The sequence below is a fragment of the Pezoporus occidentalis genome, unplaced genomic scaffold (genome assembly GCF_034315485.1).
Source record: "Pezoporus occidentalis ecotype Australia unplaced genomic scaffold, CSIRO_AGI_Poc_V1 ctg252, whole genome shotgun sequence".
NCBI lineage: Eukaryota > Metazoa > Chordata > Aves > Psittaciformes > Psittacidae > Pezoporus > Pezoporus occidentalis.
In genome coordinates, this window is record NW_026914416.1 from 195,061 (window position 1) to 207,139 (window position 12,079).

Genomic DNA, 12,079 nt, shown 5'->3' on the forward strand with positions numbered 1-12,079 from the left:
TTAGGAGAAGGAAAGGAGGTAGTTTAGAGGTGGGGGGTTTTAATTCAGAATTGCGAAAAGTAGCCTTTTGTTCCCTAAGGCGAACCCTGCTAAAAATAGTTGGATACTGTTGCTTCAAATGAACTTGTTACTCTTTGTGTTTGCTTATCATCTTGCAATTCAAGGGAGCTCTCAGGCTGGAGAGCTTTTTTTTGTTCTGTTTCGCTAAGCGTAATCCAGGGAGTCTCATTTCTTGATTAAGGCTCCAACAATGGATTGTAACAGTAGAAATGATGGTAACTTGCTTCATTCTGCATAGCTCCAAGCCTCTCTTTGGATGTCTCAGCTGACACAGGCAGAAAACGAGTTTGAATCCAAGTCTGTCTTTTAGATTTAGGCCATTAATCAGTGGCTCTTTCAGTTGGACTGTTGTTTTTTTTTTTTTTTTTTTTTTTTTTTTTTTTTTTTTTTTTTTTTTTTTTTTTTTTTTGTAGTATACATAATAAAGTGTTTTTCAGGCTAAATAGCAAGCATTTGTGAAAGGGTCCTACCTAGATGGATGGCATTCTGAGGCCCTGGTGTCTGCCTCTGCAGTGGAAAAGTTTAACCCCTTTGTTGAGCCTGGGAGTTACGTGCACCAGTCTCACCTGACCTGTCCACAGGATGGACCTCTTTTTTGAGTGCTTGTTGGAAAAAGTGGGAACTGTGTCTGGCTTTTGTGCGTCTGGGTGCATATACGAATAACTGAGTTTCTGAGTAAGTTGGGAAATCATAACAGTGTAATCCCTTTTCCTTTAGACAGATGTTTCCCAGGACAGCTGTTCAGTTAAAAGCTTTGGAATGGCTGAAATCTTGCTTTTCCATAAAAGCAGCATTTAATATCAACTCCTCATCCAACTCCAAAATGTGCCTTTGAGTCTAGATGTCTCTTCTTGGATTGCTATGGAGCCTGTGCAGGAGCAGTTCACCTACAACTCTCTGCTTCACTCGGGGTATCTGTCCAACTGCATTTAATGAGTTAATCAGTTTGTGTTCAATATTTCCTCGACAATTGTCTATTTAAAATGCAAAAAATACCAGAACTGGAATAGGAAACTAAAGAAGAGAGCTTTTTAATAATAAATGAGATATATAAATCATAAATCAATATAAGATGCTGTTTGTCAAAATCAATGCTAACATTTGTACAACACTATTTGATTCACGTAATGGTTAAAACGGCAGCCTTGACCAGGATGCTTTATTGGACAAGATAATTTGTCTCGGCAAATGTGTTCACAGAAATATTTTAAAATGAAAACCATGATAAATCTGTCTAGAGCCTACACACAGCATGCCACCTGGTAAAGATTTAATTAACTGTTCTTTATTTAACAGAAAAAGTCAAATTAGTGCTGTCACTTGCTGAGACTTCTCTTATCTCAATCACTCTGAGATGTCGTTGAGCAAATGCTTCTAAGTGGAGCAACTCCAATGTTTTAATTAGAATTACAGCAAATTGGTGAGGAATGCCATTAAATCTTAAATGCAGCTTTCATGCAACTCAGCCATGAGGATGGGCTTTTTATCAAAGCCACTTAGTGTTTTCTTAGGAGCCAAAGGACACCCAGTCTCATACCATGAGATTATCGGGAAATTATTTCCTCTGGATTTTCTAAATGGAACAGGATCTATTTCTCTGAGTAAACAAAAAATGTACTAGGATGTTATACATCTGTGTGTGAAAGAGAGAAAGCCTTTGAGTGAGCTAAGCCATGTAAGACAGGGCTTAGTGGAGGGTTTTTTTGCAGCAGTGAGAGATGGGTTCAGCCATGTCTCCTTTCTGCAGCCTGTCTTTAGAGGGGAATTAAGAGATGTGGAGTATGTCAGACTTGAACCATCTGCATAAGGACAAATGCCATCCTCTGAGAGTCTGCAGGAAATTTATGTGCTGCTTTTTTTTTTTTTTTATTACTGATGAGTTAAGTGTGTTCCTTAAGGATTTTAGATTGGGCAATGGTTTAGGAGATTACAGTTTTGTAGGATCCTTCTTCCTATGTTTTTCAATGAATTACCACTCTCCCATCCAGGAGCATAGTGGATGCTTGTTATGTAGTTCCTTGATTGTCTTTCACCTACTGTGGATATGGAAAACGTTTCTGGCTGAGTAAACAATACTCGGCTTCTGTTTAAGCTATGCAATGACCATACTGAAGTCCTCTGTTGTATAAGGGATGTAGAAGGAGGAAAGGTGCTAGAAAAAGTAAAAGCAGTAGGTAAGGAGGTAGAATAGCAAGGGAGAAAGCTGTGAGGAGATTTATGAGGTACACAGGCAAATAATGAGCATGATCAATAATAGTCATTGGTAGCAGCACAGCAGTTGTAAAATTAAAGCCTTAAAAAATAGTAAGAAAACCTCATTAATTACCTTCATTGCCTATCCTAACTTCAACAGGCTTTGAAGCAGCCTGTTGAAGTGGCCTTGAGCCAATGGCTCAAGTGTGAGATTAGAATTCAGAAGCTTTTCTGTTTTCCTTTTGGCTGAACTATGTTTTGTTCCACAAGACAAAATAATGTGACAAGCAACTCTAAATTTGAGGCACCCCCTTCCCTTTTTTGCAGTGTCCTAATCAGTACCTTGGTTTCCCATGATGATCCCAGCCTCCCAGCTGTAATCGGTATGCTCTGTAGCTGTGAGCATGCCAGAAAATGGGGCCACATCTGGTTAGGCTCCAAAGTAAACATTTTCACTTGCAGATTGGTGGACTAACAGATTTGACATCTTTGCTCTGTGTTTTCACTTTGAAGAAAATAAATGTGCAACAGAAATAGATGTGCATCTAAAAATGCTTAAAACTTCAGAGCTCTCTTTCAAAAAAGCAGATTCCAGAGTACTGACAGCAGATGACTGGTATGAACTATTCTTTCTCGTTAGCTGGAGGAAAGGCCCCTTTTCAACAATAACTCCAGGCAGGGAGCAGTCTGCTGGCCAGAGTATTACTGTGTTTGCCAGAAAACCTGGAGTTCTGTTTGTGTTCACCTGCTGTGTGAACTTTGTCTTGGTTTCTCCTCTTGCATAAACTGCAGTTTGTCCTTTGCTTTTGTAGGGCTACTGCGGTCTCTCCTGCAGACCGTGAAGACCTTCATGGTCATTTATATTTTTGTAATTTATTAAAATAGCAGCATGGAATCTAAACTATTTATATTAATACAGTGTGGGACAGAGCAGCTGCTGCAGTGCAGTTAATAATGTTGGTCTCCAGTCACCCTGAATCCATTTTTACCCTAGACAGTCTGGCACTGTGCAAGTTACCCCACCCCTCCAAACAGGTCTGCAGAAGGCATGTCATGCTGTCTTATGGAAAAGTGTATAAATGATGGTTTGGTACTTAGATATGAAACCCCACAAAAAACTGTAAGGAAACCAAGAACACTCAGTTATTCTTGATATACCTTTACAGAATGTTGTAAAATACCTTCAGTGTTATTAGAAGTGAGCAAAAAAATCCAGATTAGAAAAGTCTTGTTTATTCTCACTGAAGTAAATCCTATTTTAAGACAACATAATCTTGAAAAATATTGGCTATTTTTAAAATGCATCTTTAATTCAAAAGGTCAGCCTCCCTGTGGTCCTTGGTAAGGTCCAAGAGCGAGTCCTTCTGGGGCCTTTTGGATATGGAGGGAGCAGCTATATGGCTCAGCTTCATCAAGACTTTGGTTATGGTCTCCCATAGTGTACTTACAGCCAAACTGCTGGGATAAAGGTGAGAGGTGTGGATTTTTTTTGCATGGATACCTTTTAAGTATAGACTCTTCCAGTCTGTGTTATCCTATGACTATGTGATTTTCATCGTGCACCTTGTAAATTCCTCTCGGAGTAGCAAGCTGGCCTTCCTGTCCTGGCTGTCAAAGGTGGAATATAGGAAAGGAATACCCAAGGGAAAACAATAGATTCTTTCCCTTTTTCCCAGCACATAGGAAAGCATTAAAGCAAATTCAGCTATAGAACCATGCAGTAACTTCTGGGTGAAAATAACAAGTGTTTGATTTATGTTTTCTCTCCAAAATTCTACCTGAAGTTGCGAGAGTATGTTTTAATTTATAGAATCATATGATATTTCAACCCCCCTGCCATGGGCAGGGACGCAACATCATAGACTGTGTTGCCCAAGGCTCTGTCCAACCTGGCTTTGAACACTGCCAGGGATGCCAAGCGTTCACCACTTCCTTGGGCAACCCATTCCAGTGCCTCACCACCCTCACAGTAAAGAACTTATTTCTTATATCTAACCTGAACTTCTCCTGTCAAAGTTTAAACCCATTACCCCTTTTCCTATCACAATATTTATGTAGGTGTTTATTTTGCCCAAAGGTCTAGTTTTTAGAACACCTTCATCTTGCCAAAAGCATCAGCTTTCCATGGCAAACTCGGTGTGTTTATAACCCGTATCAGTGTTTTGTGTGTTTATATCTATCAGGTATCAAACAGTTTGGTTTCTAAGGCAGCTTTTAAACAGCCAGAATTCTCTGCTCAATATTTAGGTTGCATTATAAGAACATTTACGGATACTTTTTTACACATTACTAATACTTTGATTAAAAACCAGCTAGTTCTCTTGCAAAAGCTATAAAAGTCTGTAATTCAGATCAGTTATAAAGATGAGAAACTACCCGATTTAAAATTAGAAACAATATCCCAGGATGGAAGAAGCAGACTAATAAGCTGAATTGAAAGTAAAACCTGGAAAAAAATCTACTGTACACAAATAGTATTGCTTGAGAAGTCATTTGTAATCAGTGAATCAGTTTTCCAGGTGTTTTAATTGTTCAGATAGCACAGAAGATGCAACCTCAGTCTCCCTAAAATCACTGCTTAATTAATGTAATCCCTTAGTCAAAGAGCAGTAGAGTATCTTACGTTAGATGCCAGAAAGCTAAATGAGCTATTTAGTTTGTATCAATGGGGTATTTGTAGCACAGTAGCATTTCTAAGCCGTGCTCATATAACATTTACTATATGGACAAAAGCTAAGCAGTGTTTAAAAGTTAAAGCAACAAGCAATATAGGCATTAAAAAAACTTGCAGAAGAAAGATAGCCCTTTCTTGATAAGCTCTATTTTTTTTTTCCGTGTGAAAATAGACATTTTTTTTCCTTCAATAAATAAATTGCAAGATTATAACTTACATAGGACAGGCAAACTCTACTGTAATATTCTTGCTAGCTGAAAGAATATTGCTGAAAGCTAGCAAGCTTTCAGCAAGCTAGCTGAAAGAATAGCTGAAAGCTAGCAAGAATATTTGCACAGGAAAAGGAAAACTGATTTCAGTGGAATTCTATGTCCCTTTCCATGTCTTTGTCACATTTCTTTATTTATGCTGTGAAAGTTGCACTTTATATGTAATTCCTAGGAAATCTGTAGCAACTTCAACTTTTACGATGTACTGTCCTGGAAATGACCTCTGGTAGGATGCTTGGCCATGTATAGCTTTCCTGGAAAAAGCTGTATGTGTTTGGGTTGGAAAGGACTTTACATCTTAAAAGCAACACATCTGAAAAGCAATATGCAAGGCATAAACAAGAAAACAAAACCATGCAAACTGATTTGAATCATCTTTTTTCTCAGGTCAAACACAATGTTAATCATTCCTTATAAACATCCACCTTTATCTGTATTTGAAGTGCTTCAGAGCTGAAGAATTCAGTCTCTCAAGACTGTGATCTGTGCCTGTTTACTTGTTTCTTCTCCTGTTCACACTGGACCTAGTGAACAAAGGTGGTTTTTGTATACTTAAAAATTGTTTCTCTTGATTGATTTTTTTCAGTCAGTTTAAGAAGCCTTTGTTCTTTTAGGAGGCTTTATAAGAACAGAAACAGGTTGTTGTAAGGGACACTGTCACCATAAGCTGAGCCTATAAAAAATACTGAAGAAAACGGTTTGGGAAAGGAGGAAGGATGATGATCCTGTATGAGAAACTTTGAAAGATGTCTGCTATTTCTGATGGTCAGAAACAGTCTGATCTCCACCTGGGGTTTAGCTGACCATGATTTTAGCTACTGCTGGATTTTTTTGACTGTGGGTGCTAGGGTAACTTCATTTAACTGATAGTAAAAGGATGATTTTCCTGGTGCTGTAGTGGAATAAGTGCAGGGTTCCTGCTGGTGTGTGTAGCAGGGTCTCCTGTGAACCTGCCTTAGATATCTGAGTGAGCTCCCTCCCCTCTAAAGGCCCCTCTGAGTATTTCCTGGGACTTAGAAATGGATAAATCTTATTTTTTAAGTTATTTATTTATTTTGATTATTATTTGCATGGCATTATTCTTTTTTTCTTTTAGTCCTTGTTGATGATCTTCAGAAAATTGTGGCAAGCCATGCACTGAAACACATGGTTATTCTGGAGCTAATTGCTTCAGCTCTTTTTAGCCCACTGACTAGCTTTTAGAGAATTTGCGTGTTATAGTGCTCTGATCACTTGTGTTGGTTTTCTTTTCCTTCTCTGTGCAGGGTCTGCATTCACCTTCCAGCACGGGGTTCCAGGCTGAGCCCACTGTTCTGGCCGAGGCTTTCAGTGTTTCAGTTTGGAGACAAACAGACAAGTTATTTGCTGCTCCATCATCTGTGCTCCAGGGAGATGTTTGCTTCTTTGTGTTGTGCTATCTATCACTTATATTCATCTGTTAGCTGTTACAGTGGTCAGGTCTTGACAGTCTGCTCTGAAAGCCAATCACCCAGCTGTATTTTTTTTCAGCAAGTATGCAGTGTTCGTGTTTCCACAGACTGTTTTCCTGCTAAATTAATCCTCCTGCAATGTAAAAGCATAATTCAGAATGAGACCTACCAAAGCGCGTCATTATCTATTCTGGTCACTCTAAATGTTTTTCTTTCCACCATGGACTGGATCCTAATCCTTTTCCTCAGCAGTGGGAATTAGACCACAAATTGATCATATAAATGATACCCACTTGATTCTTGGAGGTAAGGCATCTGTGTGCAGAGAGCACTGGTTGCCACCTTTTCAAAATAAGAAACCCAGATGGACTGGAAAGCTTTGTTTCAGGGCCTTTTTTCCTGTCTCTGAATCTTATCTTGAAAAATATTTAGTTCGGTATTTAATGATTGACTTGATTTAACCTGCTCAATAATACATGCTGCATTCTTTCACAGTGTCACCTCTGTCACTCAAGACTGTCACTGGAGAGCTCTCTATCTAAATGAGAGGCCATACTTGGAATTTTGTACTGTCAGCTGTCATCCTTTTGGGGAATAATTGCATTGCTTTGGCTTAGACATTCCATGACTGAGAGTTGTAAATTTCCTTTTCAAAAGAGGTCTGTAAAGCAAGAGTCGGTACTCTGTGTTCTGGTGCCTTGTGCTTTATTTTTTTTTTTTTCCCCTTGGGAAAATAGTTTCATTTAATAATAAGCTAAATTTCTTATTTACCAGAGTTTTCATAGCTGCCTTTTTCTTCTGTAGTAATTCAGTAATGCCCAGTCCAATTATTATCTATTGATCATAATGTAATGATCATTACAAAGCCTAATTTTATCAAAACTTCCATGCATGCATCTAATAACGATCTTAGCTTGTGCGCATGAGTCCTTAAACTCAATGCAGTCCCAAAATTTATTTGTACATGTCTCCTTTGTCTTCAGAAAATACCAAGGGTCCTTTCTGTAAGCAACATGGCAATTGCAGAATGAATTCCCCAGGAAGGCACCTTGTATTATATAGCTCCTGCAATTTCTTTTGGCCACTGAACCCTGTAACCTATTCTGTTAACTGAGCTCAGTCCCATTATATCTGTCTCCCTTCTCCCAAATCGCGTCCCAGTTACTCCTGCTGGAAGTGCTTGTGTGGGAACAGAGGCACACCATGCCTTCATGTCTGAGATAACTCTCAAGAGTGTTACTCATGAATTAGCTCACTCCCTGTAATGATATCCCAGCTCCTTATACCTGCTGTGCCAAACTTGGGGAAGAAAAGCAAAACCTCTGGAGGAGAAGCAGTGTTTCTCACAGAGGCTGATGACATATAATTGAATAAGCTCATTCATTAGGGAGGAGGCAGGAGAGGCTGGGTAAAATAGGTGTTAAAGCTTCTCTAGATACCACAGAAAATCAGCTTTAGAAAGAAAAGCTGCTTCATACTAATCCAGGATCTGTCTGAAACTCTTTAAAATAGCAGGGAGAATTTAGAGGTGGGAAAAGAATGTGTTAAGTTTTACTTTCAGCTGTAAGGTAGAGGTTGGTGCTGGGAAACTGATTCAGAAAGTGAAAGAGCTTTTAATAATTTCAGACATTGTCTGAGACGTGGTTAGGAAATGGTCACTCTTCTCTCTTGTCCCTGCTATTGGAATGAAAACTAGAGGCATGCACTATGCCTGTATCTAGCTACTGGTTTTAAGCAAACTTAGTTTTTTGTGGTGTTACAGCTTAAATTGGTATGAGCTTGCTTTCTCTTGTGGAACAAAAAAGGGAGGTTTTTTTTTTTTTTCTAGTGGCTGCTCAAGCCAAGATTGATTCATTCTTGAGGGGAAAAAAGTTTCTCTGGAGCACAAAAGGCACTCAACCATTAAGTGAGATGTGTGGCGGGAGAGAAAGATAGAAAAATCTTTAAAGAGGCTAATCACATCCTAGTAAAACTGCCAGCTCCTTCTCTCATGTTAGATTAATGTTTTGGTGCTCATTGCCAGGCAAACAGTACATGTAGTGGTAAGCTCCACAGAGAGTTGAATTTACTTCTTGTTTGGAAAACTAACCTAAGGGGTAGTCTCGAACCTTTCCTTAGGTAAGGAAAGAATCTCCTTTATACTCCTGTTTGTGGAATTTCTGAAAACTAAATGATAGTACTTGTTCTTTAATGGAAACACATTGGAGTAATGTGTTGACAAAGTGGGATGAGAAAATGTCAAATGCAATAGAATTTTTGCTAGAAAAATGTATGCTGTGCACTGACTGCATTTTACCCAATCAACCCTATTTCTTGTGTAATTTCTCTGTCTTTGTTCCTGGCATGTTACGTAACTTCCAAAATCTGAATAACCTCCTGTCACCCCCCAGATGCCTCAAATAGCACTTGTTCTTGCCCTGTGCATGCTGCAGTAACTGCAAGACAGACTACATCACCTCCTGCAGTAACTGTACTTCTAGAGCTTTGGTTGCTTAAGTGGTATAAAAGTCCACTCTTATAATAACAATTTAAAAATCTCACTCTCTTAAAAAATAGAACAGCTGTTTCCTTCATTCTCTTATAATAAGAGCTTGTATTAACTTCGTTGCCCTGCTACTGTAATGTCAGGTTTTCTAGCACGTGATGGATATATAACAGTGACAATTCAGTAAAATCACTAAAATTTGTTTTCTTTATGCAGTGTTTACCAACAAGATTTAAAACCCATAACGAACATGAGAGTAAGATCTCTGGACAAAAATACTTCCTGCTTTAATTGTAGAACAGCAGTTCTAGTCAGAGCATTACCCTGCTGTAGTCACAGTTGCAACCTTTTAGGCTTGCTTATGGTAACCCCTCTATAGATGTGTTGTGAAATAATCACACCAAATAACTTGATAGATCATAACTGTAGGGCAGCAACAGGAATGACACTGAAATGTATGAAATTGATCGTTGTTACTTAACTGGGTAGAGAGGCCAGGGAATTTGAAGCAAAGAGCTGGCTTCTGGCAGAGGATGCTTCTTTTGCAGACTAAGGCTAAGCTTGCTTTCACAGTCATAGAATCACAGAATGGTTTGGGTTGGAACAGACTTTAAAGCTCATTCAGTTCCAACCCCCTGCCATGGGCAGGGTCACCTTCCACTAGACTAGGTTGCTCAAAGCTCTATCCAGCTTGGCATTGTGCAAGGGTGAGGGCAAAACAGGTGTTGCACTGGACAGGGCAAGCCAAGTCACTTTCAGGCAGTGTGCTGTCAAGAGTGCTGGGTAATGCTGTGCTGCATGGCCCAGTGTGCTGGGATATGCTGCTGAGGCAGTTCTCTGCCTCTGTTACGGCACTGGTCCAGTACTCGGAACCAGCTTGTTAACTTACCCTGGTCCCAGCTTGAAACACAGATACCTCTGTGCAGGTAGTCAAATTAAAGCGCTAGCTTTCAGGATTGTTGTGCCCTTTTGCAGCAAGTGATTTTACTGGCATCTTGGAAATACATTGTAATGGTGGAAATAAAATGGGATTTTTATGGTTACTGCAGTCAAATTGTGATTTTTTTTTTTTATTTTATTTTTTTTATTTTTTTTTAGTGAGCACAGTGCAGGTTTTGTTATTGACCTCAGTACAAGTGGATTTCTGCCTGTGCTATAAATTTTCCTCCTTGCCTCATGTCTGTAGGTTCCTGAAAGCACAAGGGGCTTGCTCAGACTTGAGGTAATCTATTTTTGTGATAGTTTAGAGGCCAAACCAGTAGTTACATAAGGAATGAGGATTTATAGATTTATAGTTAACTGATACCAGCTTGCGTGTCCACTTTGTCCTTCTTTGCTATGCATCACTTGTTTATGAATTCACAGTACAGGTACATGTAGAAATATACATATATGTATACATGTGCATGCGTATGCATCTCGGGGATATTATTTACTCTGGATTCATTACAGGCTTTACTGTGAAATACAGTGAACACCTTTCAGGCTGTGACTTTGTAAATACTAGTGACATTAAAAGTATTATCCACTAAATGTAGTATTTTTAAGATACCATCCAAGTTGAAGTACATGGTTGTTCTTAATATGACACTCAAGAATTTCCAGATACAGCAACAAAAGAAACCATCCGAGCAGCACTTTTTTGCACGTGGCTGTGAATCATATAACCAACACATGGACCCAAAGTTCCTTTATGACTCTTAATCCTCCTATCAGTTGCCTCCTTCCTGGCTGATTACCTCCTTGCCTTTCTGAGAGCTGATTCTTCTTTAGCCCTTTCTATGGAGATGCTAGACTTCAGTATGGGGAATAGCAGTTGATTGCACACCACCTCAGCACTATTTCTGTGGACTTTTTGTCCTGAGAGATGTAGTTCAGCTTGCAGAGAAGCATGAGTCTGCATTTGTTCAGGAACTGCACTCTGGCAGAGATAAAGCCCTGGAAACGTTTGCTGCCAAACCAACGTGGCCACTTCTGCATTATTGTCGTTAACTGGTTAACCAAACTCTAGAAACAAAGAGGAAGAGACTATGTGAAGATCCTCAAAGTTAACTGAAACTGTACAAAAGTGCCAGGAAAAAATTCCTGGGAAGAGTTTCCCATGAAACAAGAGAAACAGATATGCAAATGCAGCACTTATCTTCAAAGCTGAAGTAAAATTCAGTGATCTTGATAAATCATCAAAGCTAGAAGGACAAGAAGAACATCTGATGTAACTGCTGGTGTTGTAGATTTCTGAAGTGATGTTTTTAAGGGGTGACAGGACAAACTATGAGCAAGCAAATAAACCAGTTAAACTTTGGGGAACTGTATTTGAATAAATACAGATGACAATATTTTGGCAAGAAAGTAGTTAATTTCCTCACATGTCTATGTGCTTTTGGAGTAAAATCCACCCAGAGGCATTGAAAATAATCTATTTGCCTTTGTAGTTTCCAGTCAATGTCTTAAAGGCATGAAAATTCTTTGTATCATAAAGTTTCTTGGGGAAAGCCTGATATCTCTTGAACGTAAGTGGCAAGTCTGCTTTAGAAAATGAAGTCCAAACAAAGCTGGGGAAAGTGTACCTAGAGAAGAGTAATGAGAAGACAAAGAGGCACAGGGTTGCTTCAGTGTTCGTTACACAGAGTGTTTGAAACAGAAAAAACTAGCTGTCAGCTGGTTGCCATGAATCACTTGTGTGATCGCCATCCTGTCTCCTCTTCCATTTTCCTCATGAAGTTCATCTGCCTAACAGTGCTGAAAGAGATGCAGGGGACCAGTGTGGGATAAAACATCTCTTTGAGCAAGACTGTAATGCTGTGACTCTAATCCAAAGTAGGTTTATGTCAGTCTTGCTGCACTACAGTATTTTATCAGGCACTTTGTTAACTGATTAGTAATTTTTCTTCATTAAAGATTTTAGATATGCACATTTTTAATAACAATATTGTTTTTCTGTTTCTGTGATCTTTGGTTTGAAGCAACA

The 12,079-nt window shown here is 39.0% G+C and overlaps 1 protein-coding gene across 3 annotated transcripts in view; it reads left to right on the forward strand.

Annotated features, from left to right (window-relative positions):
• ARHGAP24 (Rho GTPase activating protein 24) overlaps window positions 1–12,079 on the forward strand; it is a 208,951-nt gene that overhangs the window by 61,882 nt on the left and 134,990 nt on the right. The gene's annotated exons all lie outside the window — the stretch shown is intronic.